The following is a 14,007-nucleotide window of genomic DNA, read 5'->3' on the forward strand; positions in this document are numbered from 1 at the left end:
TAAAGTTTTAAAATATGAATTACCATGTATTTTCAACTCCCTGCAAATATTGACATTCCTTTGTTCTTCCTCATGCAAAATAATTTTTTAATTTGTACATTTAGTCCCTGTCATTGTATACTCCAGGCATTCCTAGATTATACCATCTCAGTCTTTATTGTCTATCTTTCCTTCTGGTTTCATTTGTGCCCCAGCCCTCCTCCCTCTATCATTCTCATATTCAGCTTCATTCAGTGTACTCACATTATTGGGACACAAACACTTGTAAAGCATTATCACACTAAGGGCTAAAATGAGAAGTTGTAGGTTAATAATCTGAATGATTTCCAATTAATGACACTTTCCCACTTTCTCCTTTCCCACCATTCTATAACCAAGCCCGCCATTTGAGATTCAAGGACCTGAAACTTCACCATCAGCTCTAACAAACACAAATCAGTGACTTAGCCTGGACACTTATTTTTTGAGAAAGGGACCCAGCTGATAGATAATCGACTTGAATGAGAATTTTTAGTGCTGTTGTGCCCAGGCATCACTGAGTGGAGCTGACACCGTGGAAAATGGTCAGGATGAGCTGGAATTGGAACCCAACTAAACAGCTTCCCTACCAGCAGGGTGTCCTCACTGCCTTTCCTGGGAGCACCCATTACAATATATTTGCCTGGGTAATTGGAATCTATTAGCACAATTCCTTTTTCAGATGACCTCGTACTTCCCATCAGTAGGAGGCTGCAGTTAACCTATATATTGACCAACCCATCCCTAGCTCCTACCCTCTTCTCCCTAGCCACCTTTCAGCCAGGGGTGGCAATGGGATATAGTCATGGGTAAAGAGATCTAGCACGCTCTCTTGAGCTTTCCAAAAAGCCTTTATTTCTCCTTTACAAAGAATCAAATTGGGTACTTCCAGATACAACTAAAATGGGATAGGCACATATCACCGTACTTCTCCCATTATTTTCTATTAAAACCTTGAACAGAATACATAAAGCAACTATTTGAGGACTCTGAAAAGCAAGTACTAATAGAGGGATTAGGGGGATCAAAAGTAGGAGGACACTCCTTACCATGCTGAGAACCACTCTCGTACCCTGTTTTTTTTTCCTTCCATGGCATCCTGTCCTAGATTCCAGGGAAGCTCTAATCCCAGAATGGAATAGATAGAAAACACTCCAAAAAACATCCCCTTTTCTGGCTAGTGACCTGGGAAGGAGACTCGTTCAGGATAGAAAGTGCGAAGTGAAATTCTCATTCTTCTTTCTCTCTTCAATCTTCTAGCTCTGCCCTGAGTCAAGTTTTAGGTGGTGGCCGAATAGCAACAGGAATAGTCCCACAGGCAGTAAGACAGAGAAAATCTTCCTCTCTGACCAGAGGGACTGGGAAAAGGGAGCCTTGGATACTTACCTGGCAGGGGAGATACCATGATCGCGAAGGTGGTTTTCCTGGGGAGAGGCTTGTCCATTGCACTCCGGATGTGCTGACCCCTGTGATTTCCCCAAATGTGGGAGACTCGACTGCATAGTTTGTGGTACTGGGGGACTGCGTTCGTGCTCTCCCCTGAATAAAAAAAAAAAAAAAGGGGGGGGGGGAGCCTTGGGAGCTGAAACGTGAGTGTAAGGGGGGAATCCCCCTTTTTTTTTCTTTTCTCCTTCCATTTTGCCCCGGGGTGGACCTACTTATGGGAAGTAAGTACAGCTAAAACCTATGTTTCTGAGCCAGAGGACTGGACAAAGAAGCCCTTGGAACTAGAAAGTATGGGAAATCACAGAGAAGAGGAAGCTTGAGTAAGGGATCTTTAAAATCTGTGTATGAAATCTTGAGAGCATCCCTGAATTGCACATGTGTGGAACTGACCCTGAGCAACATATCAAAGACTTTGAGAATTGAACCCTGATGTCACCACCTCCCAGGTCCAAGACTGGCTTCTTGGTGGTGCATATGATGGGTGGGCCAGACTAGCACTGCAGAGGCTTTGAACACAAGCCTAACATTGGAGCCATGGCTCAAAGAAGGCAGGCCAGGACTCACGCTTTGAACCTAACTGGTTCAATTGCCTGTTGAAACAAATAAACAAAAAAAATCAACATTTTCTAAAGACTAGTAATAAGACCCAGAGTATCATAATATAATTCTTATGATATCCAGAATACAATTATTTGACATAAAGAACCAGGAAAATCCCAAGTCTCCACGGAAAAGATACCAACTCCAAAACGATCTTGATGTTGGAATTATTAGATGAAAACTTTAAAGCAGCGATTATAACCATTTTTCATAGAGTAGGAAGATCAACAGTATTGAAATGGATGGAAAGAAAAACATTGTCAGTGAAAAAAAAAAAGAAAAACAAAGGCTGTAAAAAAAAGAAACAAATGGAAATTTTATAGCTAAAAGTCATGATAATGTAAATTAAAAAGTATTGTTGGGGCAGTGTGATGGTGGCTCAGTGGCAGATTTCTCACCTGTCATGCTGGAGACCTGGGTTCGATTCCCAGTGTCTGCCCATGCAAAAAAAAAATAGTATCATTGGGGGTGCTGAATAGCAGAATGGAAATGACAAAGAAAGAGACAATGAATTTGAATAGTTCAAACTCAGAATAGTACAAGAAAACTAGATGCTAGTGTCTCTATGATCAAAGATGTGAATATCATCCACAATATTATCAAATTGATCCAGTAATATAGAAAAAGGGTACTACATCCTGAAACAGTGAAATTTATCCAGGAATTATAAGATTGGTTTAACATAAGGACATCAAACACATTAATCCATAATATTAACATACTGAATAAGAGAAAATACATGATTATATCAACGGGTACAGGAACAGCATGATGACAAAATTCAACATCCCTTCACAATAGAAGTCCTAAGGAAACTAGAAATAAAAGAGAACTTCCTTAACCTGAAAAAGGACATTTCAAAAATTTAGAGTTAACATCATACTTAATCATGAAAGACTGAGTGATTTTCCCCTAGGATCATGGACAAGGCAATGATGTTAATAAAATGCACATAAACTGGATGAAATAATAGTCTATTTTTTGATGATGTGATAGTCTACATAGAAATTCCCAAGGAATATACAAAAAACTTCTAGAACTGATAAGGGGTCCATCAAGCATATTTTTATACAAAAGTAATAAACAATTGGAAACCAGAATTTAAAAATAAAGGCACATACAAAAAAAACCCAAAACCAAACCAAAAAAGACATCATAGTTCCAGAAAGAAAAAGAAAGAAGAAGACATACTTAGGTGCAAATCTAACAAAATATGTGTAGCATGTAGGCTGAAAATGACAGAAGTCTGATGAAAGAAATCAAAGAAGACCTAAATAATTGGGGAGGTATACCATGTTCATAGTTTCAAAAACTTAACATTGCTTAAGATGTCAATTCTCCCCAAATTAATACGTAGATCTAACACAGTTCTAATAAATACCACAGCAGGACTTAAAAAAATACATATTGCCCAGTTGATTTTAAAATTTATGTGAAAAGGATAAAGAACAGGAGTAGTCAAAACGATTTGTAAAAGAACAAAATTGAGGAAGTCACAAGATGTCATTTTAAAACTTAATATAGAATTATAGTAATCTTGAAAGTATGGTGTTAGTGTAAAAAATAGACACACAGATCAATGGAAGCTACTGGAAAATTCAGAAATAGGCCCATACCAATATGGCCATTTATTTTTTTTGGCAATTGATTTTTGACACAAGTGCAGAAGTAATTCAATGGAAAAAAGAATATTTCTTTTCAACAAAATAATGTTGAAACAATTGTACCCTATAAAAATTAACTCAAAATGTATTGAAAGAATAAATAGAATTTTTTTTTTAATTCCATGAAATTGCACTACACAGTGTACCCTAAGTTAAACATGGACTATAGTTAATAGTACAATTATGAAGATGTGCTTTCATCAGTTATAACAGATCTATCACACCAATGCAAATGTACCATATTAATAATGCAGAGGGATATACGGGAATCTGCATTTTATGCATGATTGTTCTGTAAACTCACACCTTTATTAGAGATAAAACATTTTTTTAATGGGCTGAAAGTCAGTCTGCTTTTTTTTATTACCATGTGCCAGTAGTTGTAAATATTATCAGTGATAAAATAATCCTTCTCTCCAGTCCCTAAAAAAATATTTTGTTAGTCTAAGCTTTAAACGATTGCTACAGTTACTATGGGGTTTTAACAATATATGTGTAAATTACATACGTGGACAGGACTACACGCATTTGTTTAGAGAGTAAATTAGAAGGTTTCTCTCTAGATTCAGGTTCAGTTGGGTGTGCTTTCTTCAAAGATCATTCCTACTCCAGCCACTCTGTTTTACTCTTTTAAATTTTAAGCAAAAAGAAAAAACTCTAGGTGGTTGTATAGAGTGATGGAATTGAAGTAACTCAAGTTTTAATTCTCTGTCTTTACAGTCATCGTACGTCATGCACGGTACCCAAAGAGTGATTCTGAGCATAGTGAACTTACCAAGGGTCCTCTGAGTATCCTTCCAAGCTAAATACAATGTTCATTCAAAAATAGGTAATAAAATATGCCACTTTGAAACGGATTGCTAAAACAACTTTGTTGCAAAGAGGACTTTTAAAAAATGGCCTGCAGCAGGTGTCACCTATGCTAGGTACGCCATGGTTCCTGACTTCTTGGGAAACCTGTACACTGGTGCTTGTTTGAGCCACATTAAACAGATAGTACCATGGGATGCCCTGGCCGTAGTCCAGTTTCTTGCTCTTTTTCCTGGGAAAAAAGGTAAAACAACATGAAAATAAAACCCATTAAACAACCCCACACCATCAAAACCCTGGAATCATTTGAGTGCATCCCATAGCAGTGGTCCAAGGTGCAGGAGATCTCTGGTTGGGACTGTATGCTCCTGTCGTCCAACTGGTTTGCCTTTGTACTTAACATAATATTCATCTGGGAGAAGATCTGGGAGGAGATCATCATAGATCTCTATGAGGATCAAAGTTGAAAACAGAATTCTAGTAAGGGAAAATTGAATTTGTCTTTTAGGCAAGTTGATTTTATCTCACGATATGGGGAATGGGGTGGTCTGTTGGAGCTGCTACTAGAGAATGGGCCGGGGGCCACATGGGGCTGGGGGGCCCAGTCTCCTTGTGTCCTGGGAGGAGCTGAGGGGTCCGGGCCACACCCCCCTCCTGCTCTCTGAGGCTCCATCAAAGCCAGGCCGGTCTCTTGTTGTTCATTCCTTCTCCCGTCACCTCTCTACTAGAGCACTATGCTCGAACTGGGGCTGTGCCGATGGGCCCAAAGCAGACACAGCCCCTGAAGCACAGTCCAATGGGAAGAGAGAAATGAAGGAATTATTTCCCCAAATCAGCATACAGTTACTAGCTGTGCTGAGGGAACGTTCTATAGAGCTATGAGTGAGCGAAGGAGGCACTGCGCTGAGTACAGAGGAGGTGGAGGGACTCATGAGGCCAGGCAGCCCTTACTGTCCTCGTGCTCCAGAACTTATCGCTGCACCCCCCTTCTGCTAGGGGAGTTTGAGTGGATTCTGTTCCTTGCAACTAAACTATCCCTAGACAAAAATTTAAAAAACAAAACAGAACAAAACACTTCTGAATCACAAGAAATTCTTATCTAATGGAGGAATTCCAGGTACCAGGAAAAGAGATGGTGGCGAGCTATTTTTGAAGGAAAAGGGACGGATTTTTCATTGTTTTTGAAATAGTGTTGCCTTCTCAGAGGCCACTCCTGAGTGACATTAGAGCAGCAGCTCAGTGGCCCCTGGGGTTGGAGGGAGGACTGCACGTGAGCACAACCTCAGCTTCCTGCCCCAGGAGCAAATGATGGCATTAATTCCAGGCCTGGAGAAGAAAGGAAAGCACTGCTCCCAGGAGCCCAGGCACAGCCCTCTGGCTTTCCCAGGGAGTTTCCCTGTGTTAAAATGCATTGGCTGTGAGTCAACATTTCCCTAGCAGCAGGGGCCTGCGCCTGAGCTCCTTGGCCTCATTTCCTAGCCAGGACCCGGATGACTGGCAGGCCGCAGTGAATGACAAGGCCCGGAAACAAGGGAGGGGGTTTGGCAGCAAGGAAGCAGCCCTGCCTTGGCAACAAAGCTTTTAGCTTTGGGGCCCTGTGAAGAGCATCCAGCCATATCCAGAAAGTGCATCTCTTGGGGGGCGGGGTGGGGGCGGGGTGTGTGTGCCTATGATTTTATTCTGACCCCCGGGCTGGGAATTTGAAGAGCTGAGTCCCAGCTCCAACTTTGTGCCAACCTGCTGTGAGCCAGACAAAGTGCTTGAACCCTCTCAACCTCAGACTCCTTGTATAGAAATGGTAGAGTCAGACCGATGAGCTGAAAGGGCTCTTCCAGCTGTATTAGGGTTCCTTGTTGGAAGCCTTCCTTACACATTTTAACCACTTCTGACTCATCGTCTTCTTTGGCTTCATGGCATTCAAATATGAGGTGAAAAACAAACCATTTGCTATTTAGTTGATAGGCTTTCACGAAATAAGCGATTTCCACATTTTGAAATGGTTTATAAACACCGATTCTGACTCTCCTTTGTACCCTCTCACCTCTCACATGCAACCAAAAATGTAATTACAACTTGGAGTCACAGGTGTCATCTCAGCCAGGTGGCCAGAATTGCTCACCCCTGGGGAACTCCACTGAAAGCAAAGTCTTCTATTCAGACCAGGCTCTGTGACAGTTTGCTCAAAGTTTGTGAATTGTCTGTAGTGTCAAAATATTTTTGGTGAAATTTTGTAAAAGTATGTTTCAAACTTTTTAGTTTAATAAAACCTAAATAAGTTTAGATTTATAGAAGCATCACAAACGGAGCACAGAGAGTTTTCTTATACCCTTCACCTGGCTTTTCCAAATTTTAACATCTTATGTAACTATAGCGCATTTATCAAAATGGAAAAATTGACAATTGTATAATACCTTTAACCAATTTTGTTGTATTTGTAGTTAACCAAACTACAGGCTTTATTTGGATTTCCCCATGAATGGTCTTTTTACCTCTAGGATCCAAACCAGGATACTGACCGTGGAGCATTTAGTTGTTCTGTCTCCGTTATCTCCTCAGATCTGTGACAGTTTTTGTCTTTCTTTTTTTCCCCCCATAACCTTGATGCTTTTGAATAGTCCTGGTCAAGTATTTTGAGGAATGCCCTTCAATTTGGACTTGTCAGGTGTTTTATCATGTTCAGACAGGGGTTTTGGGTTTGGGGGAACATGGGGACACAGGGACCTTTGCATCTCATGGTATCAGGGCGCATCAATGTCAACATGACCCATCACCTGTGACCTCAATCTTCATCACCTGGCTGAGCTGAACTTTCCCCGGTTTCTCCCCTGTAAAGTTTCTGCTTTCCCCTTTCCATTTGTTAGTAGTGAGTGTGAATTTTTTTTATGCTTTAAATTTGTGCGGGGATATTATTTCCAAATCCAATTCCTTGTCAAGATTTCCCTCCTGCCCCAACACATCGGATTCCCTGAGATTGCAATGTGATAACTGTAAAAGGTGCTTTGGGAGGTACAGATGGGTCTAAGGAGGTACCAGCAGGTTAAAGATGGGCCTCAAACTGAGGCCTACGGATGGTCAGAGAGTGGGCTGGGGACAGCAGGAAGTGAGGGAGAAGGAGAGGAGAGTGGGAGGGCAAGGTGAGCGAAACAGTGCAAGCTGCCTGGCTGGGATGGAGAGGCAGGCTAAGCAAGGAGCTGTAAAGAGGAAAATTTGAATGTTGGCAAACTAGGGGAAGAGAGGAGTAGGTGTGGATGGGTGCCCACTCCCACACTTGCCCTCTTGGTTCCATGAAGCACCCTCCTTTAGGTGGTATAGTCCATGGTCATGACAGGGAAGCTGCCTAGTTGGTCTGTGTTGCTCTTAGATGCAGGGCTTTGACCCCATGGTCAGTATAGTGGCCCTAGATGACAGGTGTCCCATCCAGGCAGTTGTCAGACTCTAAGGGGCCTGCCTGGGGGAATTGACATATCTAGCCATGCTTACCTGGGGCCTAGGAATGTCAGCACTTGCCACTGACCAGGAGGTAAATCTTGCATCCTTTGCAAGCAAGAGGCCTGGGGAAGAGCAGACTGTCTGCACGTATGGGTTTGGGTTTGTTGGAGATTTTGAAGGGGGACTCCTCCCCCATGTTGCCCTACTCTGTTCATTTGAGGCCATCCATGGAGCTATTGTTCAAAGAGCAAGGCTCTGGGTCACTTTTGCTGCCTTCTTCAAATCACAATGACTTTTAACAGGCAACATCTGACAGTGCGGGAGCCCCTTGCAGCCCTGGGTGAAATTATGATAACAAGAGAAAAAAGCTATTACTGCCAACATGCTTTCATTATGCAAATGATATTAAGATAGGCTGTGTGGATCGCCCCTGGCTATGCTATAATCTCCATGCAGTGATTATAATGTGTCAAACTTAGTCATTTTGATTATGACATGTTAATTACATGCCATCCTCATGTAGACATGAATATTACTCCCAGTCAGACAAAACACAAATTGGGGCCATTGTTAGTTGGTTAGTTGTGTGTTTTTAACTTTTTTTTTTATTAAATGGATTAAAAGATTTAAAAGATGTGTAATATTGCAAACTAATTAAATACCGGCCCGCTCCTCTGTGTTCTGCTGGTTAGAGAGAGAAGATGGGGCCCTCCTGGGCAGCTTAGGTTGCATTTTTGTGCTCTGGGCGCCGTTGGCAAAACAGAGTTTCCTGGGAAACAAGAAGGCTGGTTGTTGAGGGTGGGGGTGGGGGATTTTTGAGCGGGCCTAGGTGGTTGAGTAAATGGTTGGTAGGGTGGAATGTCAGAGAGCATTTGAAAGCTCAGGACCCAGCATGGATTGAGAGAAAAGAAGAGGGTCATGATGGGATGACTGGTAGGAATGACTGAGCTGGAAGGGCCTCTGTAGACAAATCTATCCCTTCTTTCACGGGTGAGATTCAGGACCCAGAGAGGTGAAGGAACTTGTCCAATGACATGCTGTTGGCCTGAGAAAGAGCTCGGAGTAAAGCACTGCATTGAGGTCATGGCTTGGGAAGTCCATTCTTGGTGGTAGTGGAAGGGTTGGGCTGGCCTGGGAAACACCACATATCCTCCAAGTGACCACTGAGAGGGCTCTTTGGCCCATCCAGTCATACATCAGAATCAAGTTGCTGGACATCCACGTCAATCACGGCAACCATATCCTTTATAATTGAGTTCCACCCCTATTTATTTTTTTAGACTTGCCTGATCCCTGTACTTCTATAAAAATGTTTTCTGCTGCAATGTCCTCCAAACACACCTTGAGTCTTCATTCCTTTGGGCCTGGACAAAATCTGAAGTAATATTAAGAACAAGTATTTATTTAATATATCTTTATTGGTATTTAGTCACTATGTTCCAGGCATTATTCTAAAAGTATGCATGCGTATTAATTCATTTAACCTCCCAGAAGCCCTATTGAGTTCTATTATTATTCCCACACTTAGGAAACTCAGATACAGAGTAGTCACCCTCCAGAGCCCACACTTTTAACTTCTAGAATATGCTGCTATCTAGATTAACTTTTTTCTTTTGTTCTTCTTTAAATTGTGCCTTTCTTTTAAGGCCCACCTTGCATCACCCATTCCCAGGGGAGTTTTATTTGCTCTAGGATATTGTTTTATTGTTCCCAAATACTTCTTCTTGCTGGGAGGATTATCGTTCCTTGCCATGTTGAAGTTCAGCTTGACCATGTGAGTGGAAATGACACATATCACACCCAGGCAGAAGCAATATGGGCTGTTTTTCTTTTTTCCCTCTACCATGATAAACAAACATCTTCTAGATACAGATGACGCCATCAGCCTGGCTCCAAAAGGAAGAGGGGTGTGATATAGTGTAGCTGGCCCATGTAGGGCAAGTTAGAAATAAATAAAATATAACCCTTGGCTGCTGGAAGCCATGGATATTTTGGAGTCATTTGTTACTCCAGCATAATTTAGCCTAATCTGACTGGAAACCTTGCACACTCATCACCCATGAATGTCTTCCCATCCCCTCATTCCCCACACTTACTCTGTATACCTTTGGCAGCTATTTGTTACCTTCCTCTCTGTCTTCCTGCCATACTCTTCTCAGTCTCCCTGGACTGTCGATGCCTTGAGGGTAAGTTATGCGCAATATATTTGTCCCTTTCACTCAGCATCCTACCCATACCTAGGACAGTCAAAACACATGGTAGGGTCTCCGTATATGAACTATTGACTTTCTGGTCAATGAGTACATTTAACTGAGATCTCATGTGGCTGGGCCTTGGTCCCTGATGATATCATTTCCCACCTTCCTCACCCCTCTTAAGATCCAATCACCTTCCAAAGCCACGTTATGTGCTTTTTGCACTTTGTCCAAGTGCTGGAGCCCTGGAGATTCTTGTCTTAGTGTGGGTCTTCTTGGGGCTGTGAGAGACCTTAAATGGCACAGAGTCAACCACCAAGCTCATCCTTAAGTCTCTTCCAGGACACCCCATCCAGACTGATACCGAGCCTAAACATCTCCAGACCTTAGCTACCCCACGCCCAAAGTCAGGGTGCTGGGCCAGAGACTCTGTCCAGGTTCCTCCCAGCTCTGAGACCCACCAGTCTGGGCTCTGTGTTTATAGGAGTGGAACAGCTAATGAGGGGGGAATAGGGCTTCCACCTCCACCACTTCCTTGGTTACCCCCGGCAGAGGAAGGGGAGATCCCCTGGGGAGGGGGTTGGTCAGCTGCAAGTCAGAACAGAGCAGGTGAGCATCCAGGCCAACAGCCAGGTCAACCTGAGAGCAGGTGGTGGCTCCACCCTGCATCTCAGGTGTCCACCCTGGACCCACCCGATGGCCCCTTACCCTCCCAAGTTAACATTACCTTACCAATTCAGGCTCTTTTAGGGGACAGCTCTGTCCAAAGCTGTCAGCTGTCAGCATCAGAGTCTGAAGCTGGGTTTTTACCAGCAGGCCCGGGAGGTGAGCCCTCCCTGTCAGAGCACCTTGAAAGTCACCAGGGGTGACACAAAGGGAAGGGATTATCATTAAAATAGGATTTCAACCAAGATGGCACAGTGCTCTGCTCCACTATGATGAAATGTGTCATTAAATATAGAAATAGATCAAGCACCTGCCCACTGAGATTCTCCGGCACCGAGCATCTAGGTGAGAGCTGAGTATCTGCGAGATCTCACGAAATGAGAAGGAGGTGGGAGGAAAAGCTCCCTCACGAGGGAGATGTACTTAACTAGACTTATAAATAGCCCGATCACAGCTCATTTGATTAATTTGGGGAAAAGGAATAAAAGTGTTTTACCAATTCATCAGATTTCATGCCTTCAAAGCAGTTGCTAATGTAAATATTAGCATCCAAAATGAACAAAGTGTCTTTGGTAATTAAATGCCCTAATTTACAGATTTCATTAGCTAAGAACAGAGAGATCATTTCCCCCCTTAAATTAACTTTTCTCCCTTTCTCCCTTCCCCTCTCTTATCGTGGTGTCATATATCCCTGGATGTATTTGCAGAAGGTGGAGGAAGGAGTCTAGGGTTTTGCCCTCTCATGCTCTGAGCGCAGAAGTCTGAGTCAATCCTTGATGAACGCAGAAAGAATGGAGCAAGTGCCTGCCTCAGAGTGCTTAACCTCAAAGGGGTGGCAAAGTGACCCCAACACTGAGAAATGGCCATTCCAGGTGGTAGGAGGGAGTAGCATGAGGGTGAGAGGCACGGGGAGTGGGCGATTGGGTGTGAGCTGCCTTCTTCCAATGTCTCATCCTAGAATGAGAAGTGTCCCCTGGGAACCTGCAAGGCTGGCCCCAGCTAAGTCATCACCCTTAGTCTTTGCAGCTCCTCTCCCTTTCAGAACTTCTTTTATTCCACAGAACTTCCCAAGGAGCTCAAGACTACTCCCTGTTGCTCAAACACCTCCGCTGACAACTCTCCACTGGCGCGATAGTTGGTAGCTGCTGAAGGCAAGCTGGAGGGTTCACATTTTCAGAGGGAGCTGGAGATTCAGCAACCTGCATTATACAAACAAATCCAGCTAAGCAAAAAAGTGGCCAGCTACCCTGCCAGAGGGCTGCGGAAGATATTTGGCCAGAAGGGCCTACCTTCACTCTTTCTTTCATACCTCATTTTCTAGTACCCTATTTTATGTATTCAATTTATGTATTCAAAAGGCCTCCTTTACCTCCTCTTACCCCTTCATAGGGTCAGGATGAGGGTGAGTGAGTGAGGTGCCCAGGGTGCAAAAGTTAAGAAAGCACTTTCTCTCAGGGTTGTGCAAGTAGAGGGCTGGCATTTGCATGACCCTGAGAGTGAGTTCCTCCTGACATTCTATGCCTTGGTGCCCCAGTCACTTCACCTTAGTGCTAGAGGTGGGTGGCAGAGGCAGCAGCCCCCACACTCTCCCTAGTTGTTCCACTGCAGTAAGCACTGAGCCTAGACTCATGGTTCTCAGAGCTGGGAGGAACCTGGAGAGAGCCTCTGATCCAGGCATTCGACTTTGGGGATGAGGCCACCAGGGCCAGGAGATGCCAAGAGATTTGTTTGATTTCGTACACTTGAAGTGGAAGAAAGTGGTGACCAGGCTGTGGTCTGCTGTCAGGAACCCCACAACTCTCTTCACAGAGCTGAGCCTCCCTCCTGGGAGGATAGGAATAGAGAAAAGATCTCTGTGTAGATAATGTTGACCACCTCTTGTTTTACAATGCGCATTTTCCTTTGACAAGTTTTCCCTACAATTACTGCTGCCACCAATGTACATTTTGTTTTATGCTTTGCCCCTAATTTGTGCACACGAGTCTTCTTTTAATTCCGGATGAGTCGGAGCTGCACTATTTAGATGTGATTTTATTAAAGGCATGGGAATAACAAACAGAAAGAAGATAAACATGTAGATAACAAGACTCAGTTCATTCATCTTCACTTGGGATTCCCTAAAAAAAGGTCCATGGTGCAAAGACCATCTTTAACCTCTGCCATCCATCTGGGAGCATAGTTAGATTCCTGTAACTTTAGACCTAGAACAGAGAGAAGGCCAGCAATGGAGTTAGGAGCTTGCACTCTGCTTTAGAAATGGTGATTCAGCATTGATTCCAACCTCTTTGTAATATGCCTTTATGATTTTAGTCCAGAAAAACTCAAAACAACATTTCTAAGACTCCTTTGCATTTAGTGTTTAAATTCAGTCCATAAGAATTCATTAGGTGTACTTCTGTGAGGTTTGGAAAGTGAAGTCAAGGCCCGAGTTCTTTCCCTGAAGGCTTGGCGAATGCTGCAGGTGAGCATGGTGTGGAGACCTTGGGTTTTCTGTAGCAGGGTTTTGTGCAAATAAGAGCTGTGTGGATGCTAAGCGGTGACTTTGATGAAAGCAACAATGGCTTCCTGGTCCCTGGACTGCCCCTGGATTACTGTCCACTGAGGCCCAGTGTGGTTTCCTGATTCCCGCCTGCCATACTCTTAGGGCCGGTCCCTGGTTGTCCATATTCAGGGTGGCATTCCTGGAGATAGAGGCTGAGCACACGTCTCCAACCCTTCCATCAATTTTGTAAGTATCAGTTTCTCATATTAAGTCAGTTTCCACTTTGTGGAATTGAAATGATTTCGGTCTCTGGCACAAACTCTGGCTGATACTCTTGCTGATTTGGCTAAAGCCTGCCTTCTTCTCTCAGGCCATTTGGCTCCCTAACATCTAGTCCAGGAAATGTTTTCAATCTTCATTGGAGTGCTAACAACACTTAGAAGCTCAAGAAAGGCAAAACCAACACATTTAACCAAAACTAGGAGTAGGAGGCAGCAGCAAATAAAGTGGTGCTGATACTTACAAAATTGATGGGAGGGTTGGAGACGTGTGCTCAGCCTCTATCTCCACCCTGAATTGAGCAGGTGATATCTTAGTAGCAATTGATTCCTAGTCTAGGGTTTCTGAACCATGTTTCCTTAATGAATTATAACCCCTCAGAGATGTATACAGAAAGTTGAAGGTTCAGCAGCTGCAA

At 43.4% G+C, this 14,007-nt stretch overlaps 1 non-coding gene across 1 annotated transcript; it reads left to right on the forward strand.

The window, feature by feature from the left end:
• The first annotated feature begins 1,396 nt into the window (after positions 1 to 1,396).
• Positions 1,397 to 1,560, forward strand: LOC143662884 (U1 spliceosomal RNA). Its single transcript, XR_013165652.1, has one exon. It is a non-coding gene; the product is annotated as a U1 spliceosomal RNA (small nuclear RNA).
• The last annotated feature ends 12,447 nt before the right edge of the window (positions 1,561 to 14,007 follow it).

Source organism: Tamandua tetradactyla, chromosome 18, assembly GCF_023851605.1.
Source record: "Tamandua tetradactyla isolate mTamTet1 chromosome 18, mTamTet1.pri, whole genome shotgun sequence".
Classification (NCBI taxonomy): Eukaryota; Metazoa; Chordata; class Mammalia; order Pilosa; family Myrmecophagidae; genus Tamandua; species Tamandua tetradactyla.